The sequence below is a fragment of the Oenanthe melanoleuca genome, chromosome 1A (genome assembly GCF_029582105.1).
Source record: "Oenanthe melanoleuca isolate GR-GAL-2019-014 chromosome 1A, OMel1.0, whole genome shotgun sequence".
NCBI classification, from domain to species: Eukaryota; Metazoa; Chordata; class Aves; order Passeriformes; family Muscicapidae; genus Oenanthe; species Oenanthe melanoleuca.
This window is the reverse complement of record NC_079334.1, coordinates 59,689,107-59,711,807: the sequence shown is the minus strand read 5'-3', so window position 1 is coordinate 59,711,807 and position 22,701 is coordinate 59,689,107. Positions and strand designations below refer to the sequence as shown.

General features: G+C 38.0%; 1 protein-coding gene across 1 annotated transcript in view; it reads left to right on the top strand.

The window, feature by feature from the left end:
* Positions 1-22,701, top strand: part of SEMA3C (semaphorin 3C) — a 115,263-nt gene that overhangs the window by 8,755 nt on the left and 83,807 nt on the right. The gene's annotated exons all lie outside the window — the stretch shown is intronic.

Genomic DNA, 22,701 nt, shown 5'->3' with positions numbered 1-22,701 from the left:
GTACACCATTACTGTGCTCAGTTGTGTCTTGAATTGACAGCTTCGGTTGTTCCTAAAGGCAAATGCCTAATTTGTAACTTACGGTCTTTGGGGGTCATTTTTAGACTTCTGCCTTCTCTGTATTTTTTTCTCATGCTTTTTTTTGTGTTTCTTTATTTCTCTGTGAAATAAAGAGAGGCTTATTGCAATAAATCTTGTATTGAAATGGAATTGCTTGAATAGGCTATGAGTTAAATGTAAAAAAAAAAAAAAAGGAAGTATTATGTAAAAACCTCTATTCTTTCTAGAGTTCCATGGTTAAAAGTCCTACATGCCAAATGACATTGAATCTGCTTATTTTCATGCTCTTTTTCAGTGGCAGTGTCTTTGAGTTAGCTTCATTGTCATTATTGTTGGCATGAGTGTACAGGTGAGGATAATTTATTGTTTCTGTATTTAGTTAAATTGTGCCATGTGGTTTGACTTCAGTTATGAAAATGCAATGAAGCTGAAGTCACAGGTGTTGTTTGGCCCAGTTCTGTTTGTGCTATAACATTACTGTAAGTGATATCCTCATGGGAAAGCACAAATAAGTATGTCTTCAAGGTAGTTAATTATTGGCAACAAAGGTGCCTGATAATTAACAAAGATAGTTAATTACCTGGCAACAAATTATCAGCCTACAAATTTGATCCTACTCTTGGATGAGGAGCTCGTCTGAATTTGACAAAATTTGTGAAGACTTGTTTTTTTTCTTGAACACTAATAAGCAGATCTGTTATCTAAGAGATTACTTGCTTTCTTTAATCTCTTTATGTTCCTGAACTCAGTCAATTTGACCTGTATCTGAACCAGCCCATGGTTTGGCTTTTTTATGTATTGTGGTATGGAAAAATCAAACTTTATCTTAGAACATTTTGACAGATTCTTCACATCTTGGCGCTCTCTGCTTGTCATAGAAGAAAGCAGCTTATCTTGGCCAACTCCATTGCTCTGTCATTACAATTCTTTCTTGTGTTGCCTGTCCAAGGCAAATGCTGAATTCTCTATGTAGGCAGTTATATTGCCTTTATTCTACAACACATCTTCATTTTATGTTTAAAAAATTGTGATGAGAGAGAAATGGCATAGACATTTCAAATACCCCATTTTTTTCCTGATTGTTCGGGTACCAGTAACAAGAGCTCCTCTGTGAGCCATTTCCATACTGGATGAGCTCACAGTGCACTTTGATATGTAGAGCTGCACAAGCCTTTTTGTGTATCAGATGTAATTAGTGACGTGACTCACAATAATTACTCATTTTATTGAAATGCGTTGACTGAGATCCTGCCATGAATAAATACATAGACCAAGAACTTACCCTGTTGTTTGAACTGACTATTCCCTCAACATCTGTATTTTGTTCTTTTTGGTGCTGACTTTTCAGAGTTCTCAGTAACACTCCTTAATAAAAGGACTAGGCAGTGTTTCCCAGGAGAAGGTCTTTGTCTTAGGGACACAGCTTGCTGATTCACAGTGCAGCTCCTCAGCTCATCTCATCTTACATTCAGACATCACTGGCTCAGCAGACATAAGGTTAAAAAAAGGCTGTATGTTATTCCCTGATCAGTTGATTACAGAGTTGGGTTCTCAGAGATAAAACTGAGTGAAACGTGCTCCATTACCTGTGTGAATCAGGGTGATGTTGTATCTCTCTTAGTGGGAATCAAGATAAATGTGTGTTTCCAGGAATGAAGAGAATGACTGTGATCAATGGAAGGTTTTCACCATTCCTCCCTGCCCTTTATATCTCCATCTTTATTCAGTGCAAACTTGGTACAATTACATTTGCATCATTACTTCATCTGCTACTGACATAGCTTCTTCCAGGAAGCAGAAATCCTAGTAGTGATTTACTGGAGCTAAGCCTCTGGTGTAACAATGGAAAGAAGATAGGGAATGATTCCTCTGGCTCTCCCATGAAAGCACTCTGGAGCTGGGACCAACATCCTTTTAGAGAGCTTAGCTCTTCATCTTATCTTTATGAATGTAAGACTAGCTATTCCTCCTTGAGGAGAAGTTTCTTGGTTCTTTTGTGTGTAAGGTTGGTGGAGGTTTTGTTTCTTGCTCCTTTGTACAGCAGTATTTGGGATATTTCCAACTACTACTCTAACCCAGCAAATAAGTTCTGCAAAAGAGAGTGCTACAATGGCTTCTCAATTACCACAACTAATACCCCAGATTATACAAAGATTTTTTTTCTTTCAGAAAAAAAAGTGAAAACGCATAGTTTTAACTTATCGTCTTGGAAAGCTTCTGTTCCAAGTCAGCATTTTGAAGGCATGTCTTACTGCCATCTTACATCCTACCTACAAGAAATTAGGCCGTGATATTTCATCATTATCAGGAAAGAAAAACAAAAAAAAAATCTGGGACTCTCTATCAAATCACCCTAAGAGAAAATGCTCTGGAAAGCATTTCATCTGTACAAAACTCCACTGAGTGCTGTCAGTGAGTTGCAAGAAATGCAGCATGTATTGGGAACTCTGTGTGTTGTTAGGGAGGAGTGAATTTCAGATCTGGTATATGAATGCCCTCAAATCACCATAAGTTTAGAGACTGGACTGTGAGCAACTTTCAGGGCTGAGCTCTTAATTTGTGTTTTAGCCACCCTCTCCCAAGTGCTATATGTCATTTTTAATGACATTGATAATACTGAGGAAGGAAGAATGGTTTTGCATTTGTTGGGAGTTTTTAAATTTTTTGGGTGGGACTGTAAGTAAACACTTCATATGAAATACATCCTATTTTTATAAGGATGTTATATTTCCAGTAAAAATTTCAAAAGGAAATACAATTTTGTGAAAGGCACTTTTTAGTGATAGAATGAAATTAATACTCAGACTTTTAAACTATTCTGCCTAATCTTACACACTGCTCTGGAATAAATTATGACTTCACCAAAATTATCTTCTAGAATGTGGTTGAGGAGACATCACAATCATCTGGGACTGCCAAGTTTCTTCATGGAAAAAAAATGTGTATTGGCAGTTGCGTCTTTAAAAAAAAAAAAAGAATTTAAAACTAAGCTGAATCCAAATTCTTTAAATTACAGCCACTGCTTTCAGCCATCAAGAAGGTCAGAATGGCATTCCAAATTTTGAAAAAAAAAGTTTTTAAGAATTACATGGTAAATGTGTAATGTATTAAAATTCACTTTCAACTATTGTCTCGTTTTAGAATTTCCTTTGCAATTTCACGGTTCCAACTGCTTTGAAATGGAACTGAAAAACACAAGGTCTGGCAAATCCCTCCCTGAGAGTAATAGGCTTTCTCAGTTACCTGTTCTCATTATCATTTGTTGTTGTTTCTGTTGCTTAATAAATTTTTTTCTGTTGCTTAACAACATTTCTCTTTTCCATTCTTAATGAAAAATATATTAATTTTCAAAAGCTTTGAATTGTGCAGAATAAATCAATTTATGTCAGCTCAGACTCAAGTAAATTGGACAAATACTTTTAACATCTGTGTAAATCAGACTAGATCTCTTAGTCTCATAGCTTAAACAAACTGCAGACTTAGATTTACAGGTATAAGAGAAATATGCAAGGCAAGTGTCTGATACCTTATTTAGCTCAATTGGCTGAGAATGATAAGCTTCATTTTCTTTCCTTCTCATGATGAAAACTTTTGAACAGCAGAAGGAGAAGTACCATAGTATATATGCACACCACAAGTAATAGTGCAACAGGAAACAGAGAGAGGAAAAGAGAGTAACATTAGATGTCTTCGTAATCCTGCAATAATTTATTTTTATGAAAAAAGGCATATGTATTTAGAACATTGTTATAGATACATTAATTTGCAGCCTGCATTTTCCGTTTGTTGATCTCAAGCTTTTACTTGGTTTGAGCCTAACACTGATACAGAAACTCCTTGAAAACAACCACTGGTCTGAGGAGAGTGGATTTTCCTTATCCTCTGAGATATCCACGGAGCCATAGCCAGCCAGGCAATGAAACACTTGGGTTCTCTTTGGCTCCAACACTGTCACACACCTCTGCAGCCTTTCTGGTGCATTACAAAGGCCCAGGACACACATCATGCCATGTACTTTCTATAGCCCTTGGAAACTCCTCCTTGTCTGCAATAACCAGCCTTCATACCTCTCATTGCAGTTTTCTGAGACAGTCTCTGTGTGAGTATGTTGAGTGCTCTTACAAGGCAAATAGCAAATTAGAACACAAAAATGCGAGCACTTACATTTTCAGAAGGGCACTTTTGGTTTTTTTAACATCAACCAATTAAGATGTTATTTTCAAGGAGAGGCTTGGCATTTTTTCAAAAATTTACTTCTTGAGGCCTGAAGAGGATTTAGTTGGCATGAAGAAGTGATCCCAGGCTTAGACTTTGCAATGGCTTCAACGTGAACACAGCTGGAATTTTTTAAGCTGATTCCACTAAAAACCCATTTCCTGCCACTGTTGAAAATAATGCACTGTATTATTTTTTTTCCCTAAAGCAGACAAACCTACAGCAAAGACAAAAGACTTTAAAGCCCCCGTGAGGTGTTTTATTGTGGTTTGCATTAGGGAACTCAAACAGTGCATACACAGCTACTAAATATGAAAATGAATATGCCTGTAAAGCCATTACCTCTTATTTAGTAACTTACCATCTTTGCAGCTTTGATAACTCCCTTTAAAATGAGAAGAATGTCAGCCATTCCTTTTTCCAGCAGGAGCATTGTTTTGCTTTTGGATACTTGCAAATGTAAGACTTTCTTAGACAAAATTTTGAAAAGTAAAGTAGGTAAAGAATCGTTTGTCAGTAATTTTTATTCCACTGAATGGTTTTTTCAAGCTCCCTCTCTACTATTTCCTCATCTCAGATAAATGTGTTCTTAAGTTCACACCAACAACTGAAAGGCTAAGCTGCATAAAATTGCAAAAATTATTCTAAGCTTTCAGATGCAGTCAGGTGTACCACTGCAGGAGCAGTGCTCAGGGAGTGGAGCTAGGAGAAGACTTATGAACTTGGCCAGCATTGAGTTTGGCCCACCAGCCAGGTCCAACAAACCACAGATTGTTTTTATCTGGTCACATTCTTTCCTTTGAGATATGGGAGGATCAGATTGCACAGTATGTGCTTCCTCAGCTGATGAATTCGTCCTGCCCAGCACCCAGAATGTGAGCAGTGGGTTCATGAAGCACTGGCATGGTGCTGACTGAAGGGAAGGAAGATGAGTCTTGCTGCATTTTTGTGTGTATCTGTCCCTGGACTACTTAGAGCAGGCTCTGGGGAAGAGGGGCAAGCACAGGAGGAATTCAGCATCTTCCCAGCAGCTGGGGAGAGCAGAACGACCACCCTAATGCAGGGGCTCTGAGGAGGCTTTTATAGAGGAAGGCTGTGCCAGCTGAATCAATACAGGGGCGGGTTTCATACCTACTGTGGTAATTTACAGAGATGTGTTGGATGGGGAAGACAATCTCATAGAATTAATGAAGAAAATGCAATCAGCCAATCTTTTTTGAGTTTGATTTTTTTTTTCCAGATACACAAATCTGCCTCAAATTATGACTTAATTTCCATTTTCTATTTAGAAGAAAGTGTATTTTATTCCACATTTTGAGAGTCTCATTGCCAAAGAACTTTCCTTCATAAAAACATTCCAGTTATATTCAGCACTGCTGTCCAGTGATGGGATATTATTATTATTAGTATTATTAGTATTAATTGTATTATTAGTATTATTAGTATTATTAGTATTATATTTGTGCTTATATCCAATGCATTTTTATGGGTACTGGTATTATTTTGGTATTAGTATTCATACTGGGGTCAAGCATTGAATGCTAGTTATGAGGCAGCCTGTCCTTCTCCTTGTATGCTCACTTCCTCTCTTATCTTGTTCCTAAAGCTGTGAAGGAATTCTGCCTGGATTTTTCCAAGGGGCAAGCAGCTGAGTTTATTCTTTTCAGTCTGTGTGGTGACTGTGACAGACCTTTGCTTTAAGGTTATTTTCTTTTGCACAAGGGGACAATGGCATGGGAAGGAGTTTATGGCTTGCTTACAGCTATTGAAAGCTTCCCTAGCCAGCTGGAGATCACTTTCAGATTGGGTTGGATGTAAGAGAAAACATGTAAAGTCTAAGATCAGCTAAACTTGAGATTGTGTGTAACATCAATAAACCACAGCACTCTGAATAAACAAGGTGGCCACTCACTGTTTACTGTTCCCTTTGCTTATTTTTCCAGCACTGTGTCTGTGATAGCTCCAACCTGTTTGCTGAGCAGCTTTAAATGGGTTTTTGCTCAAAATAGGTCTAATTCTCAGCTGATAGGTATAAGTTCTATGTGGAAATGTGTTAGAGAGGACTAACAGATTGTGGGACAATTTTTTTCTAAAAGGCCCTTTAAAGAAAGTAAGTGTTTATCAGTGGAGAGGGAAGGGATGATGTAGGAAGCACCAGGAGGTGAAAGGAGCTTTTAGAGGTTACACACAGGCACAAAATACTGCACCCCAGCTCATGTTGTGTGAGAGCATTCAGCCTTAATATCTGCTCCAGAGGTAATCTCCAGTTCCTTTGAAGCTGGCTTCAAATCTGCTGTCAGATCTTCTGTAGAAAAAAGTACACGAGTGTCCTCTTTAGGCTCATTTAGGAGGCAAAATACATTGTTTTCACATAGGAATGGAGCATAGTTCTGGCCTACTGTGTCATTTATGTGTTGAAGTTTTCTACAGTCATTGCAATTTATTTGTTTTGATTTGTGGAGATGAAACATAGGGGAAAGAAGGTTTGGATCATCCCAGCATAAGGGGTTCTGGGGAAGTAAGGGCCATGAGGCTGCTGTGAGTGCTGGAACACATGGTAAGCAGAGTTTGTTCTGGTGGCTGTCTGATAGGGAGATTCAGACTCTTATCAGCAGTACACAGTGACATCTGTTTAGATGGTGGTACTTTCCTTATTTTTTGTTTGTTTGGGTTTTTTTTTTGTTGTTGTTTTTTGGTTTGATTTTTTTTTTTACTATAAGCTCACTGAGACATTGGTTATACAAGGAGGCAACAGACTTGCCACTGCTGCTGCAGGTATTTGAAGCTCAGTGAGAGGAGAGACTGCAAATCCACCTCACCTCGGTGGGTAGCCCTGTTTTGAGCAGGATATTGGCTGACAACCTTCAGAAGTCTTTTCTAACCTGCATGCTTTTTGCTTCTGTGATTTTATCAGAGATCAGCAGGTGTGAGTGTTAAGATGTTGGTGTCTATTTTGCAGAGTTTCCAGTACAGCTTATCTATTAAAGTAGTTCTGAAGAAGAAAGTTAGCTTCTCTCGAAAACGTCAGAAATTTGACCCAAATGACCTGGAATCCTGTGTGCCTTTCTTCACAATGAAAGCTATAAACACTCAGCATCAGGAATTTTTATTTGAGTGCCTTCTGCAGATTTTTGTGCCTGAAGTGTGTGTTTCCAAGACTGAAACCTTGCATGTTGTGTAAATTGTTTTCTTACAGTAAGAAATAGAATAGATTTCCCTGGTGTGGATAGGAAAATCACGGTTCTGTCTGATTTGGTTGTACAGTAAAATATAACAGTTCCTCTTCTAAGGAATGGCAAAAATCCTAGATATGCAGCATTACTTGGAATTATATGAGGACAATGTCATATGATTGTATGTGTATTTTCTGTACATAATCTCCTTTTTTCTCTTGTTTAAGAAAAAGAGGTTGCCTAATTTTTAAACTGAGCTCATTCATAATACATTGATTAAATCAGTAAATTATGATGGAGCATGAGGTATGTAGCTAAATTTACAGGTTTAAATAAATTCTATAATAGTTTTATTTATTTATTTATTTTTAAAAATCTATTGAACTCATTTATTACCAAATCATAATGAAGGTTAAATTATTTAAGTAGAATTTATGACTGTGTTTCACTGTATATGTTTGATCTCAGAACAGATACTACATCTTGTTTTTGTTCTAGTTTATTTTCAAAGTTTGTGTTTGTATTTTCTATATTAGTGTGTCTGTACTTATATATTAGTTTGTGTATGTAATGTTCCATAGAACAGATAGAGCAGACTTCTACAGTACACACTGGGTTTGGGGAGATATACTTGTCTACTTCTGGACAAATTTTATCTGATGTATTGCAGGTGTATAGCAAAAATGTTTGCTAAAATATAATAAAATGACAATTCCAATTAAAAAATTCTAAATTGCCTGGCCACATCCTGTTTTGAATGCATAGCATCCTAAATTTGTCCAAGCTATGGTATTTTCTTTCATTTGAGTGTCTGAATTTGCATACTCAAGCGCTCCTGTTTAGTGGTGTGTGTGTGCACACATACACAACTAGCATAGAAAAAAACAGAGTAATGTGATGCATACTTCTGAGCTTAAGCTTTTTCAGTCTGCAGTTTATACTGTAATATTTTGAATACTTGACAAATTCATTTTATTGATTATTAGTCGGTACAGACTGAGGGAAGATTCCTTTAGCCTCTCTGCAAGCCTGTGCTGGTCTCTCACTGGCATTATGCATCAAAGTCCCTCTGTTGTTCCTGTCTGCCACAGAGTCATGGAATCTTGTGGCTTGGAAGGGACCTCCAGCCAAAGTCATGCTCAAAGCAGGTCGGATTAGATCAGGTTGTTTTGAGACAAGCCCTCTTAAGTCTTTTGTAACTACAGTTGTGGAAATCCCACCCTTTAATATCAGTATTCCAGTAGTGTTCCAGCAGGTCATTTTACACATAAGTAAGAAGAGCAATTCCCCATCCCTGAAGGTGTTTCAGGCCAGATTGGATGAGGCTTTGAACGACCTGGTTTAGTGGAAGGTGTCCCTGCCTATGGCAGGGCAGTTGAAATTAGATGATCTTCAAGGTCCTTTCCAACCCAGACCTCTCTCTAGTTGATTCTAGGGTTTCCTTTTTTCATTTGCCTTTTAAAACTGAAGAAACTCAGTTCATTTATCTCCCCATGGAAGCCATGCAGTCCATGCTTTTCTTTGGCTTGTTTTTAGTCTTGGAAAGTGATCTTGACATTCTAATGGTGAGTTGCTCTCTTCAGTATCTGCTCACCATCTCTTCACCCCTCTCCAGGTTCATCTTCAGATAATGAACAGAGTTTGACTCTGTGTCTGTTAAAATAATTCACAAGTCAGCCACTTTAAAACTGTGTGAGAACCATATATCTCTCTTTTTATATAGCGACTATTAAGTTGTTTTGGTGTCCATTTGGGGAAGAAAAAGGAGGATTTTTTTGGCCTTGGTGGTGTTAGGGTCAACTATTGAGGTTTTTTTTTTGCAGAGGATGTGAACAAATGTGAGTGTTTTGAGTGCCCCTGGCAACTGTTGAGTGTTTCTTGAAGCTGAGTTTGATATTATGAGGAAATCACCTTCCAGCTGTTTTTAGAGGAACTTACCTATAACTTTCTGAGGATACCCTTTGATTCCTTCCCATAAATCAATTTCTATATAAAGTTTAAAAGGAAAATCCTGTTTACTAGTTCCCTATTAATTTACATTTTGGGCATTAATTCTTGTCACTGAATGTTGCTGAAGCATTGTGTCATTTGGCAATACCAAAATCTCTTGTATATGATGAACAAAATTGAATAGATCTCAGTTCACTTCTTTAGACTCTGCAGACAAAAATTCATTCTCTGTGTGGTAAGGAGTAGGTAGATTTTGTTGGTAAAGGGATATTCATTTCGATTTGATCTGCCTTAATCCTGAGGATATGGGTTCAGATCCCAGAGCTATTGAAGATATTAACTGGTTGCTTCCATCAGCCTTCAAAAGCTCTGTGATTGAAGGCTCTCAGCAGCTGTACGTACTATAATAAATGCCAATGATAAAAAGGCTAGATGGGCTGAGGATATATTTTTTTAAGAGCAAATAAAAGTATTTTCTTTCTAAATTAAGTTAGGAAAAAAAAAATCCTTTGATGATTTCTTTATTGATAGAAAGTACCAACAAGATTGTTCTTTTCCACGAATACTGCTTAGGATTTCGGGGTCACAGTTCATTGCAAAATATGCTGCCTCTGTTTGCCCAGCTGCCACACCTTCTTCGCCTTGTCTCCTTCTGCCTGTGAAAAAAGAGGCTGGAAGCAAGGTAAAGGAAATAACAGGTTTAGTGCTGCTCTGCTTGTAGGCCATAGTCCTTAACAGGATTAAGACTTTTTTACTTCCATGTGCATATCCCACCCAAGAGGAATGGTACCTAATAGTTAAGCACAGGCAAGATAGTAAAGTCTCCTGGTGTGGTTTTGGCTATAATGACATGTATTGGTGATCCAAAATACAGGAATACGTCTTGCAAGCTTTTTTATTATGATTTTTGGAGGGGGGTGGGGATGGGAGAGGTGGTGGTGATGGTCTTTGGATTTTGTTTTTGTTTTTTTTTTTTTTTCTGTTAAGTTTGAAACAACTAGGAACTGATCCTCCAGGATAACCTGGGTACTCTAGGCAGAATGGGCTCTCAGACAGCAGCAAGCCAAAATGCCAAAACCAAAGGAAACTCCTCAGGAGAAAAAGGATATGGGAAGGATGTTTCTTTAATCTTTCATTCCAACTTCAATTTTATGGATGTTGCACACAAAATAAAGTAAGATTATGTTACACAACTGTGTGTTACAAAACCTTATGGCAAAGAGCTTAAAGAAAAAAAAAATCCATATTCATGTCAGATGCATTTTAATTTCAAAATGGTCCACAGAGTTTATGCCCAGCATATTGTTTGTATTGCAGCAGTCTTTCTCTGTCTTACGTGTTTCCACTTGGTTTTGGCAAAACAAAATTTGTAGGGACAAAAAACCCCTTTCAATCACTGAAGACCAATGATGTTACTGAACTTTGCATCATGATTGTATTTTCCAGTGGTTGCAGTATTTCTATTTGAAATCTACATTTAATCACTCTCCACCCTAAAAGAGGGTGTGCAGTTATGAACACAGCAATACATGACAGTGTTCAATGAATATTCCATTTTCTAATGATAAACAGGATAGATTAAAATCAGTTTCTATGTTTTTACATATTTTTTTGTGTGTACAAACTGCAGCAGGAAGCATTTATCCAGTTCAGAGGTTTCAGGGCCATGGATGTGGTTTTGCATTAACAAGGTGCCATTTACATGTCTTGCTGCTCCTCTTGGCAATGATGAAAAGGATACACATTTGCTACTGTCCCTTCTTGGCTGCCCATACCAGTAATTGCCACTTTGTATTATTTATAGAGACTCGGTTTACAGTTTTGTTTCTTCCTGCTTTTCTCTTTAGCCAATATCCAACACAACTGCACCCAAGCTTTTTTATAAGGTTTGTCTGGTGGAAGCAGAATTAAAGATTTTTGTGTTCTTTGCTGTTTTATGACAACTGGCAGCAACTGAAATGAGGCATGTCAAGTGACTACCACAAAAAGAAATCAGTAATTTACAAGTTCAGACAAAGGTTGAAGAAACAAAGCTTCTCTGTAGTTGTTCTGTCTTGTACAGTCTGTTAATATTTTCATATTTGAGAATATTTAATTTTCCTAATTGAGAGAATGTTACACTACAGTTGAGAAGAAAAGGTAAAATCAAAAGCAGAATACTCTCATTTTCATCAGAGCAGTGCTAATGCTTATGTTAGTGAGAAAAACGTGGGGGTGGATGAGAAACAATAATTCATTACTGTCTCTCCTGCAGTCAATTAAATATGTCTCATATGTAGCTGATTAAAGCTGCCCTTTTTCCCTTAAATAATAATAAGAAGAAGATTCATTGGAAGCAAACTGAGACTAGGACTGTTTCTCCCAGCATATCACACCTTTAGTGGAAGGGAAAAAGTAAAACCCAAATACCAGCCTTGCCAGGTTGAGTTGGATTATAAAGTCAGTATCAATAGCATGTGATAGGTGCAGAGTTATTCTTACTACTCTGTTGATGCCTGTTCATAGCTTGACCTGCTGAGTGTTAACCAGTGCACCACATCTGAGAAGATTTTGCTCATGCCAAAAGCATGGGTCAGAAAGGTGGTGATCTGATGTCCACACACACGAGTCTAATGAAGTTTGCATATGAGATCACAGATGGGCTCGTGTAACAAAGGACCCTCCCCACCCTTAATTTGTCTGCTTTTAAAATAGTAAATAGAAGGATTTTGGAAAAGCAGTTTCTGTAATGTCCTTTGCTTTCCATAAAACCATTGTTATTTATTTCCCAGCTCCTTAAGATACTACATACTATTTTGTTGGCTAAAATATGCATTGCCCTTATAATTTTTCATACTTGCTGTCTCCTCTGATTTGATTCACATTTCCTTCCTTCTGTATCTAGTTCCATGTCCAAGTTAAGATGTAAAATAAAGTAGAAGATATGCTTGGGCCCCTGAACACATTGCTGAAAGGTTCGTTTTTCTGCACACAAGTGTTCAGAGTATTTCTCACAGAAGAATTGCATAAATTATGGAGATTCCAGTCACAGAACAGTGAATGGTATTGTCAGTTTGCTTAGGAAAAACTAATGAGGTTGTAAAGAAATACTGTCTGCTTTATAGGAGTAAAATTTGACAGCTGGAAAAACAAGAGCAATAGTCTGGTTTCCATTTGGTTTCCATTTTCCATTGATTTTAGCCCCCAACATTCAGAAGACTTCCTTTTCTGCAGAACTGCATTCACACTGCCTACACATGAACACACAATGCTCTTTTGCTTCAAGCCAGAGGCAGATTAAACTTCATTAGGAGACTAAGGCTTGAGGAAAGTTCAAACTGTAACAGATAGTAATTTGACAAATAAAGAATTAGGGTTTGTTTTACTAAGCCAAAAATAAAGACCAGAGAAAGGTTCCCATGGCTCTTTTGTGCCTTTAACCACTGGGTAGGAATACCATCCCTTTTCATAGTCTGGTTTACATACTGTATAAGCCTAGGAGATGCATACCATGGCTCTTTTAATGCATTTAAGCACTCACTAGAAGCACACATATCTCTCATTAAAAAAAAAAAAAAAAAAAAAAAAGCCCATAAAGTATTTCCCTTAGAGCAAGAAATAAGAACAAGAACTAAAATATGTGTTCACACATATTCTTAGGTAGATGCATTAGTAGCTCAGCTTAAAAACAACAAGAATTAATGCATCTTATGTCTGAATGGATTTCATTAGCTTTCTGCAGCAACATTAAATTCTCAGCTAAGCATCCTCATATTTACATATTTACACATTCCCAGGCCTTGTTGTTCTAGGGTAAAGGATGGATCATTGCAGGTGAGTGATAGATAGCTATGGTAACTGATGGGCTGTGATTTGAGAATTTAAGTTCTTCTCACTCAGTAGCAAATTATGTAATGGCTAATGTGCAGTAGCACAATCCCATACAAAGGTCTCTAACATTATCTGAAAACTCTTTACTAATATATATTGGCTGAACTTCAAGAGACAGTCTGCCTGTTAAATGTTGCACACTGGAATGCACACTGTACTAGATAGTGACTGTATGCAAACAATATTACAAACTGAGGGCTAGTACAGAATGATGTGCTGAAATGCCTGGCAAAAAACATTGTGAGACTGTCTCCTGGGCTGGAATTCAAAGCCACTGTGTGTCTGTGCTTGTTTTTGAGAGTTAGGCACCTAAGACCGGGAGCTAAACTAACCCTGTCAAATAAACAAATGCTCCAAAAATCATCAGCTTCTTTAAACATTACCTGGAAGTATCTAGGGGAGAATTTTTAAGGACAGGAATAGGACACAAACCTTGGTATTTAGTTGTCTTATTCAAGTCTGCAGGGAGGTACAACTATTAGCCTGGAATCTGCACAGAGGAACATTGCCTGAAGAGAAATGTTTGCATAGTTTGCATTCATTTACAGACACTTTCTTTTCTGCATTGTATATAATAGAGAAAAAAAGTTTTAATTTCCATATTAATTTGGAAGCAAAAAGTTGGAAATTCCAATTCCACCCCATATTTCTTAAGTAATGTTGTAGGTAGGAGACATAACCTAAGTTAATTAAGGTTCACTTTTTACTCCTCTCTTCAGCCTCTGCCACGATACACAAAAAAATAATGCAGAATGAGCTGAATTTGACTGAGAAGCTTAAGGGTCTCAGATTATATCTGAATTGTGAGTGCAATGACATGTTTTCATAATTGCTGCTTTATTTTATAGTCACTGTTAGCTCTGTAAAACAGAGAAATTGTCCTTTAGGGGCATCCTCTGGGTGGTGGAAGATGAACTCTGGCCAACCACTGTTCCATTCTTCACATCCACCAAATTATTCCTGCAGCCTGCTGAAGGGGCATTAGCCACCTGCCCCCAAAATCTTCTCTTTGATTATCTTCTGGGCAGATTAGATCTCTTAGATCAGTTGTTCTCCATCTCTAAAGCTGAATGTTGGAAAACATAATTTTGAAAGGTTGGTAACACTTTGTCCTGGCTTTAGACTGGCTCACAGATGCCTTAACTGAGTTAATTTTGTGCATGTTGCCAGAAGGCACTCCTGGGTGGGGAGGTTTTAAGTTCTTGCTATTGTGAGTGAACAAATCTGTCAGTTCTATTGCTACTGATCCCCAAAAGCTGCATAGAGACATACAGAGATGCCTGTGTCCTGGAATGGATTTCAGCCCTGGTGAATAACTCCTTTAAAACTTTATAAGGGTAATTAAATTGTCATTTGGTACTTTGTAAGAACAATTTACTTTATGACTTGAAGGAAACTACTAGTGGAACTGAAAGCCACCATAAAATGATGAAAACTATGAATTAAGTTTTCTAAATTATTTTTACAGAAGTTAAGAAAAATAGCAATAAAATGAGTCATAGTGAAAATGGTACATTTGTTCAAAATAAGGCCTATATTGTAGTCAATATATGTATCAGAACAATCCTGGTGATACTAATTTAAAACCCATGAAAAACAGGCCAATATGTACTTAGAACCCAGTGCTGAAGTGTGTAATGAATAGAAATTGCCTTGTGTGGCAATTAGAATTTGTGCTGACAGTGAAAAATACAGTTTGAAACCACACATTTGGACTGACTCCCTTTTCTTTCTTCGTCATTCAAGTAGACTTCTCAGCTGTGTGTGTGGGGGCAGCTGCATTTACCTCTAATGAAATTACAGCAGCAGAGAATTTGGCTTGGTTTCATTAACTTCACTTGTTTCTTGGAGCTTTTATGTCTCATTCCCTCAAGCAACAGGATAGCTATCTATTCAAGGTATTTGTAAATTCAGAATTCTTTATATTTTCTGCCTCAGGTAAGGAAGGTGTCTAAATCTCTCTCTTATCCTGATGTACATATAATATTCTGTCCCTTTATCTACATGTGTAAACATACACACAGGCACAAAAGGTCACTGTGAGACCCCTAACTGAAGAAATAGACTAAATCAATATTTAAATCCAGCCATAATGAAAAGATGTGTTTTAAATCTGAAAAACAGAAATACTAAAAATCTTAACCCTCTAATCCACCTCATTTTATTGAAAAAGTGTTTGTTTCAGCACATTTTTGTAGTACTTTCTCTTGTTATGAATGAATGCCTTAAGCACAGAAGCTTTTTTCTGAGCTGTTATTTCAGGGGGAAGAATGATTTTCTAACTATGAGCCTTTGTTTTCCATTTTGTAACTCTTTGTAACAGTGAATTATACTTTTGTGCACCATACTAATCCTATCCAGTTTGAGCACAGAGCACTCACACAGAAACTGTTGCTGTGTTGCTTTACTTTTTTTTTTTTTTTTTTTTTTTGCTTTGATGCTTGGTTTGTTTGTTTGCTTGTTCATGATTTCTTGATGTTCCTTCATCATTCAGTCTCTTTAGTCTCTTGAATACTTAAGGTGTTCCAAACTTGGCCAGTTGTCCTTTACATTAATAATACTGAAAAACTTGGAAAGAAAGTTCATTATTCCATGGATAAACTCAGGGTGGTAAAGGGCTGTTCTGTGATGACATTCTTCTAGGTAGTGTTCAAAGTGATGCTAAATACAAGTCAGAGCATTTTTAATTTATTTCTTGCAGGTGCATACACTTCCATTGTTCTAATGGTAATTTAATGTGTGCAAATCCAGACTGACTCCCTTGAAGGTGGTGAATATGCATCACCTTCCTAATTGTTTATTAAGAAATTAGATTTGAAATGGTAAAGTGCAGTGAGCCAAGTCTGTAGGCTCACTCATATCAGCAGTGAAACAGAACTGTGAAGTAAAGGAGCCAAGACTTTGGACAGCTCTATTTACATGCTTATGTGGATGCTGTTTCCTGAAACTTGTCATTTTGGTGTTTACTCACCAGCTGCACAAATGCACAGGGCTGCACTCTCAACTTCTTAATTTATTCAGGCACAAGTCTGTTCTTGTCTTCTAAAGGGACACGTGTGCAGTAGAACAGCAGCATGAATTAGAGAGTATGTTGTTCCAGAGGTTTTCATAATAATTCATTCTAGATTTTCCCAGTCAGCTTGACTAGAGATGGAAATCCCAGGTTTTAACTATGAAAGGAAATTATTCCTGAAGATCACTCAGACAATTTCCTTATTGCTACCCAAGACAGGATTGCTCTGTCAGGTGTTGGGGGATGCCCATGTGGCGTTGGATTGCTGGTAGGAGCAGGTGGCAATGCTTCCTTAGGCTCCTTATCTCAGGAATTTGTGTCCCTATTTCCCCCTGTGGCACTGAGGTGTCAGAGCAATCTGCTGCTTACAGAGAGATCCAGATATAATGTAGCAATACTGGAATAGAAGCTTCACCGAGTAGGATCTAGACCTGTCAGTGTGTCTAATTATGTGACTGATATTGTCAGTATTTACTGGTGTTGGAATATTGCAGTGTAAGCAGATTTCACCAGATTTGTTTATAGAAGGCTGACAAACCTTTTAATAGGTGCATCTCTTCTACTGAAAGCTTCATCTGAAAGCAGGATTTTGAGTTGCATATGAACTTGTGCTCTGAAGAGCCTCACATTTAACCAAGAAGGATATTCATGCCTGAAGTTCTGTGTCAGCCTCAGACAGTTGTCTCAGGTGCCAGCAGTCTTTATTACACAGCTTTGCAGCCTGCTGCCTCCTTGGCCCTCTCTCAGCATCAAGACATGCTCTGCAGAAAGCAGCCTCAGCATGTCCTGAAAGGAATGAAAATGTATTTTAGCATTTGAGTCTTTACTACTGTTGTACGATATGCATGTAATACCATCTCCTTATGCCTGTTGTTTACTGTGTAACAGAAATTGAGAAGTTTTCAGTTTAAGAAAAAAAAGTTTAGCTGATCCAGTTTCTTCAGATGGAGCATAAAAGGGCTGTAGAGAAACAAGTGCTTAGAGGACATGCGTGGGCTTTTGTTAGAGATCAGCAGAAAACAAGAAAGACTGACCATGATGCTCTGGAAAAGCTTGTCATTTTTAAGATATTATTTTTATAGCAATTGTGTCCGAACGAAATAGGGCCCAGGCAAATGTAAAAAACAAAGTAAGTTAGACTTGTGTGGGTTGGGTGATTTGTTGTTTGGTTTTGGTTTTTTTCGGGTGCATAAGATACCTGAGGCAGTTTTAACTTGCATAGGCTTCAAAGGATTGTAATATATGATATATGCAAAGTAAGAAGAATTTCTTGTTTGTTCTCTTGCTTTCTTTATGGATAAGTGTCGGTGTGCCAGGCAGCAGACAAATTTAAAATGCAGAACTGTTTTGGTATGCAAGAGGGAATGGTGTTCAATTAATGGTATTTAAATAATTTGATGCTACTGTTCCTTAAGTAGCGTAAATGAATGTAATGAATGTAGGCAATACTTTTGGAGCCCATTAGCTTTATCACTTCCTTGAAGGTATGAAAAAAATTGAATGCAGCATCAGAAAAAATATGAAGTAAAATCCAGAATGTTTATATTTTCACTGTGATCATTAGAATTTGTCCTTGGATTTTAAAGCATTTTGTCATTACCTGCTGTGAAGAGGTTTTTCATAAAAGCCAAAACACCTGGGTGAGAATGTTGTGCAATAATGACCATTTCAGGAGACTCTGTCTAGGATAGCCACTGAGTAAATTACAGAAATAGCATCAAAACCTCTAAGTCTGATAGTAAAATAAGTTTCCACCATCACTTTTCCATGTGTATTAATTATCAGAACTGAAAATCAGAGAAAGCAGTCCTTCTGATCTTCAGTTGTATTTTATGTCATTTCCCCTCCTGCTCATCTCTGTTACTTGACACAGTTAAATGCAGAGTTTTGCGTAGTAATGCTACAGCAGCTCTAATGATCATTCTTCCTGAGCCTGGTTTGATCCTGTGCTTCTCACACTTCGTGACTCACCCATGTGTGAACAGGGAATTGGATTTTGCTGGGGTGATGGGTGTGTGGGTACATCTGACCATCCCTGTCCCACCTCCCCATCTCTTTGCACGGCTTCCCACCGGCTGCCACAGCCGGACACGCTTCCCAGCTCTGCTCTGCAGGGCTGTGCCCACGCCAGGCTGGAGCTCTCCTGACTTTTTGCCCAGATGACAGAGCTGCCCTGCGAGCCTGTGCCCTGCTCTTGGCTGGGAGCAGAGCAGCCTTCAGGGCAGAGATGCCGCTGCCAGCGGGCAGCTGCGGCTCAGCCGGGTATTTCTGGAAGGCTCTGAACTTTACAGTTAAAGATGTGCCAGAAGTATTTAGGAAAAGTTCAAGAGAATAGAGCAGTTGAGTGCTAGCTTACTAACCCTCTGGCCTGAGAATGTTAATGTTGGTTTGACAGTCCTCAACTCAATTTAAAAGAATAAAGCTTTCAGCTTCAGGTTACTTAGTTTCAGTTTCCTCATGGGCTGCAATACGCTCCCAAGAAACTCTCAGTGTTTCTTAAAAATGATTAAAATATGTTTTCAGGTTCCTAATAAAGAAAAGCTTTTAAGAATATAATTATTCCAGGAATTGATCTTGGAATACCATAGGCTGAGCAAGCTTTAGCACCACCAGTGCTGGTGCTACAGTGTCAGGCTCTGATCAGCCTCAGGGGGAGATGGAGGTTGGGGAAGAAGAGTGGGGAGTGATGGCAGGAGCAAAACAGAAGTGGATTCTACTGCAGAATGAGCAGACCAGTCAAGAAAGTACTGAGCTGAATTAAAGTGGGTAAGAAGTATTTATTTCACTTTATTTCTGTCCCCTAGAAGATAACTAGTGAAAAGCTTTGGATATTCTGTCATGGAGTCTAATTTCGTTAACCTCAGTGGGCCATTTATCAGCTTAAATTGAAGGAATAACGGTTATATCATGTTAAAAATTAATAAAAATTTCCTGTTGCATCCAGTGTTCCACCTTTTCTTTCTGTAATGCTCCTAAGCATATCCCACGAGGGACTCGTTGGCTTGTCAGGGGATTTAGCAGTCATGTAACAGTCCAGAAACATAATTGTCTCATGATTTGTTATTGCAGCAGTATTTTGAAGTGATTTGTGGGGAGGGCAGGGTTTTGAGGAACAGCACAGTGCCTCTTGTCTTCTCACAACAGGGTTTTGCCTCACCTCTGTGACCACCCTCCCCTGTGAAGGGCTCAGAGTGTACTGGTCTTCTATTGTGCCTCTTCCTGCTCTGCACTTCTTTTATGAGTGCGTCAGCTGGAATATATTTGAAATATTTAACTTTTCCACTTAATATAATTTGTAAGTTCAAACCAAAAAGTTTCAATAAATATGACTTTTTATACTGTTAAAAATATAAATTTAGTACACTAAGTACCGATCATGTCTGGAGGTATTTTGTGCAGGGAAAAGATGGAATCTCATTTGCAAAATAGTTTCTGTAATATTCTTCCCTTGTAGCTATTTTGGGGTAGACACAGCACAGACTTCTGATGTGAGCTAAACCAGCTTTGTGTTCTAATGTAAAGCCCATTAAGCATTTCACAGGAAGACTCTTCTGGATTGCACGGCTGTCCAGCTGTCTGGCCAGACTCAGTACAACAGGTGTTTGGTTATGATCTCAGTTACATATATACCAATACTCTCTGGTTCTGCCTTTCAATACTTTGTTTTACCTCAAAATCTAATAGTTCCAACTTGATACCACTATTGATTGTAAGTCCAATGATCATGAATGCCTTCCCATAATAAGCACAGTGGAAGACTCAATTCTGAAGCTCATTTGGTTTTAAAAAAAGAGGCAGTTACTAAGATTGAATTATTATTCTTATTTTAAGAATTAAAATCAATAATTTAAAATATTGCAAAGACTAACACCTACTTTTTTCCATCATTTTCCTTCTAGCCATCAACATGTTTTACCCAGCAGGTCTAAGAAACAGCCATATGCTCTCTAGTCTCGAGGGAACTAGTTCCAGCTTGGAAATCAATATGTCACTACCAGGCTGTGGTAATAGATGCTTACAGCAGCAAGTTTATATAAGCTAATGGTTCTCTGTGCAACAGCAGCTCATTTAGATGAAAGGGTTGCCTAGTCTCATTCAAATGTTTGGGGCAGCAAATGATGAATGTTTGTAAAAGCTGATCAAAATGGTAATTTGTTCACTGATGAGCAGCCTGTCTATAGTTCTACTCTGGAGATCCTACCAAGGAATACAGTGTGCACTAATCTATGAGGTTATTTCTGCAAGGTGTTTTCATATTTGTAAAGACTGTCACCACCTTATCAGCTGGAATGAAAATGTATAGTTTAAATTGTTTGGGGTTTTTTTCATGCATGAACATCCACACCTCTGGATTTGAATAAAGTGGAAAAAATCTACAGAAAACCAAAATTGTAAATTGGTGTGTGAAATTCAGGTAGATTTTTACAAAACTGCCTAGAAATCCTCAAGGCCTGAATTTAACATATATTTTGAAAAGAGAAAGGCCTAAAATTAGGGGTTTTATAAAAGAATCCTGCCTTCTCTTTTTTTTGGTGGTTTGTTGTGGAGAAACAATGGTGACAGGTCACATGGATCAAAGTTTGTGGAAGCAACTATTTTTTATGTTGTGTGCCATTGCAAAGCCATTCACAGTGCTGTCAGTGACGTCCTTCTTGGTTCCATAGAAGGGTTATTTACACCACTGCTGCTAATATATTCTACCTAGTGTCTTTCAGAACAAAAAAAATACTTCTCCAGTGCAGTGTATCACTGCCTCTTTCAGAGCAATTGCAGGCAGTCTTCAGTGTCAAATATAGAGGAAACTGCAGACATTTATATTGTTGTAGATATGTGTGAGTTCCCTTCTGGTATGCTGTAAGGTAGTGTTCACTCTCATTTCTGTCTCTTGCTTGGGATGACCACAGAGTGGTTTTTCACCTAAAATATGTGTCTGAGTTATCAAAGACAGGAGCAGGGATTTGGCTAGAAAATGGAAGTGCATCAAGTCAGCTGAGACTTCTGTCCTCTCATTATGAATGGTGACCAACAAGATACCCAGCATTCCAGACTTTATCTTGTAGTACATAGCCCATTTTTTGAAACCTGCTTCTCATTTCCATCAATACTTTTTCAAAGCAAGTTGCCTCTCTAGATTTGCTTCCATCTAATACAGGAAGTCTTGAGGTAGTCCTTTCCACTCCTTTTCTGTTATTGAGGATAAAATGACTTGTCTGAATAATTCGCATCCACACATTAGATTTTGCTTGAGTTCAGCTCTAGAACTGAGTGAAAAGGAAAGTAACTCCTAATTGTGTCTGTTTAATTCTTACATGCATGGTTTGTGGGGGCTTATTTAAAAAGAGTTACAACACATAAGGATGTGTCTATCTTAATCTCATGTTCAGACATGGTGTTTGTAGCTTAAGTAGTGAAAAAGAGCCATTTAACAGCCCTTTGTAGCTTGTGGGAAGAAGAATTTTTCTTGTTGAGCCTTTAAAATCTAGCAAAGCTGTATTTTGGTGGTGTAGGGTAACTCTTTATGTTTATTTATTTCAAACTCTTCCAAACTCTTCCAGCAGCTTGTTTTACATATATTTTATAAGTGAAGTTTCATCGAAAGGACATGTGGCCTCTTGTTTGCAACTTTACACGGTGCATCAAAGGACATTATAAATGAACTGAAAATCTCCTCTAGCAAGAAACAAAACCACCAGATTATTTGTGCACTATGCATGTTTATAGCCTACTTCAAAGATTTTCATTACCTTGGCTCTGAGCTGTAGAATCTCTTGCAATGCATGAGGAGGTCAGGAGCTCCTACAGACATGCAGACATCAGCCTGGCAGATAAACCCGATGTAACAATTCAGTGTACACATCAGCGTGTTTCCTTTTGTCTGTACAGTGGTCTGAAGCCCTCAAAAATACAGAGAAAACCCAACTTTTGGCATATTTTTTAAATCTAATTCACTGTCCATTAGTCAGTTGAAAGATTCCCATGACCTAAACAGAGCTGTGGAGTCTCTTTCCTCAGAGGGAGTCTGTCTGCATTCTCTGGTAGGATCCCAGGTTGGATAAAGAGTGAAAAACTGACAAACTGTATTATCAAATATCAGAAAGCATAAGAGCTTGTGAAATGTGAAGCCTCTCCTTATATGAGGTCAGCTATTCATAGAGCTCCCTCTTCACACCAGCCTGGAAATAGAACTGATGGGTGAGCGTGGGTGAGAATCAGACTCATTACAAAAGTCTTCAAAAAACCCGACTGTGAGAAGAGAACATTACTGAAGGATCAAGTCAGCCACTAAAAGACTAGAAAATAGTCAGCCTAATTTAACTCAGCTGCTTTGTGATCATGTATTGTGAAATTACCATTCCAGTTTTTTTGTAGGCCTTTATCTCTAGAATTTATGAAGGCCTGAGATAGGATTCCTGGAACTCT